Source organism: Solanum pennellii, chromosome 12 (genome assembly GCF_001406875.1).
Source record: "Solanum pennellii chromosome 12, SPENNV200".
Taxonomy (NCBI): domain Eukaryota; kingdom Viridiplantae; phylum Streptophyta; class Magnoliopsida; order Solanales; family Solanaceae; genus Solanum; species Solanum pennellii.
In genome coordinates, this window is record NC_028648.1 from 80,086,251 (window position 1) to 80,089,248 (window position 2,998).

At 26.6% G+C, this 2,998-nt stretch overlaps 1 non-coding gene across 1 annotated transcript; it reads right to left on the reverse strand.

The window, feature by feature from the left end:
* Nucleotides 1–1,653: 1,653 nt before the first annotated feature.
* On the reverse strand, nt 1,654–1,725 carry TRNAK-UUU. Its single transcript has one exon. It is a non-coding gene; the product is annotated as a tRNA-Lys (tRNA).
* Between the last annotated feature and the right edge of the window lie 1,273 nt (nt 1,726–2,998).

Consider the following 2,998-nt stretch of genomic DNA (forward strand, 5'->3'; position numbering starts at 1 on the left):
CAACATGGGTTATACCGGAGGGTAGCGTAGAAAAATGATTGATTCTTGAATAAAGATAAAAATTACATTTATCAAAATTGGATCTTGCTAAATAACTTTAAATCCTAATTTTTTTTAGTAGGAGTTTCATATAGGATAATTAGTAAAAAAAAATCTTAAGATAAAAAGCGTTTATGATATTGAGGATGACAATTTTTCTTTCTTTTTTGACATCTCGAGTAGGTGATTAAATATTTTTTATAAAAAAATAGAGATTATCAATCTTAAGAAAATATGAAAAACAATCTTCTATAGATAATTAAAATATATAATATTATTGGCATTTTCATTTTTTATGACTTTGAAATGTTGTCCCTACTATATTCTATCCTTGTTCCTTTTTATACTAAACTTTAATAAATATATTCTATTTAAATAAAGCAAAGCAAAAAGTTTATTCCATTATCGTGATTCATGACGATGTTTGGACACATTAAAATACAAATATTCTTAAAAGCACAGAATATATTTGGGACTATCGTGATTATCAAGTTAATATTTGAAAAAAAATTATTATAAAGTGATAATAATCTATCTTTTATTTTATTATAAATACAAAATAGATGATTTCATTATTTTGAATTAAATTTAATCCCTATTTTAACTTATACCGGAAAAAAAAAAAACTTATACTGCAAATAAATATTACACAAAACGCGTGTCTAAAGCAAAGTCAGCTCATCAATGTTGTCATTGATATATATTATTTTAGCTATCAAACGTATTTTTTAAATAAACAATATGTGACTTCTCTTTATACCTTTTTTGCATTTAAAAATTACTAATTATCGTTTATTTGTACGTTCTAAGTTTTTACTAAAAATAAAGACGAAGATATTATTAATCTTTTGGTGAATCTGTTCAACACGAATTTAATTAGTTAGACCATTAAATTTGAAATATTGGAGGTTTAGAGCAAAAGAATCTCTTGATAGCTTTCTTGCATTGAGAAAAGCAAAGCAAATGTTGTACAACATTGCTTCAACCATCTTGTTTTTAAGTATGGAAAAAACTTAAATATATCTTTAAACTATCAGAAATAGCATATATATGCCATTAAATTAAATTATGGCTCAAAAATATCCTTCTGTTAAAGTATTGGGTCACTTTTACCCTTACTTTTAACAAAGGTGGGACACCTGCCACATGGATGCCACATAAGCAGTAAACAACCTCACCTCCACATAGACTTATATAATCTTAATTACTAATTTTCTCCTAATTTCTCTAATAGATACAATTTTCACCCATTCTTTAGAGAAACATAATATACGATTCCCCTTTGCATATGACTGGTGTGATGAGATGGTTAATTGAAACGTTTGGATCCTTATTGAAATTTTTTGAATGAATAAATTTTCAATAATGAGAAACTTTTTCTGTCGGACTTTATAATCTTCAAATATCAAAGGATTGAGTAGAAAAGGATGAATTTGATATACGTTGAAATTTTTTGACAATTTATTAGAGTTAATAGAAGAAAAGAATATTTGAATTTTAAAAAATAAATATTAAACGCAATTGTATGATATATAGGTTGAAATTTTTTGAAAATTTATTAGAGTTAATAGAACAAAAAAAAACATTTAAATTTTAAAAAAATAAATATTAAAACGCCGTCTGTGGGGATCGAACCCACGACCACGTGGTTAAAAGCCACGCGCTCTACCACTGAGCTAAGACGGCTAATTGTTCAAGTTTTGGGTCATATTGTATTTTAAGATTCTAAATTATGTGGTTTATGTACTTCATGCTATATAAATTAATGGCTTATTTAAAATCATTAATGATCTGCAAATATGTGAATGAAATAATATTTACGAGAAATAGTTGTGTTACACAAATATTTTTTAAAATGTCTGATTTGGAAGTTAGTGGTGTTTCAAGTCATTGGAAAAAGAAAGAAGTTGTTGATAGAGATGCTTTCTCGACGATATCATAACCAGTAAATACAAAGTAATTATGCTAATAAATTTAAGAAAAAAAGTATTACAGAATATGAATAAACATTATAATGTAGATTAGAGTGTCTGTCAGTTAAAATTTTGTACGTTTAAAGGATGAAAGAAGAGAAGAGACAATGAGAATTTTTGAGGTGAATGTATGATCAAATCATATTAAGAGAGATAAGAGTAAGCATTAAGATATTCGGGACAAGGTAAGAATGATCTTCATGGTTAATAAGACGAGGGAAGCGAGATTGACTTAGTATGAACATGAAAAAGGGGTTGTGGAAAGGTCCTAGAGAAGATATGTGAAAGGTTTGATTGTGGTATAGACCGAAAAAATATTGAAAAAGATGTGATTAGATATGACATGACATAACTTTAACCTTTTGAGGATACGGTCTTATATGGAAAGTTGTGAAAATCACGATACTAGATAATCGAGTGTTATTTTATTTTCTAGTAGGATAGATAAGAGCACTATATTTGTTCTTCTATTCTTACTTTTTACCAATAGTAGTAGCATTTGTCTCGTAGTTGGCATATCTTACTACCATAGTTATTAATTCCTTGTCTTTATTGTGCTTTGATTATCACTTTAGTTTGTTATGATTATCGCTCCTCTTTGGTATGTTATGGTAATTTTTTTATATTATTTGTGTTTTTGTTGCTTTTGTATTGTTGTGTTAATTAGTTAAATGTTTGTTACTCGAGCTAATGATATTTTGAAAATAACCTCTTTATACTCTGCCTTCCCCAAATTTAGTTTTTCAAACTATACTAAATTTGTAATTATTATTATAGTAAATTTTAAATAATATTATAAATACCATATTATGAATATTTGTTCAGTATTCTACAATTTCACGAAAAATCTTAAATTTAAGTAAGGTCTCATTTGTTTGCACTTAATTGGGGTCTGAATGTGAATGAATTAGATTCACCTTATTTATTGTGTTTGTGTTTTAAGGATTGAATCTTAATTATTCAGATTCGGCTTATTAAGTTTGTTT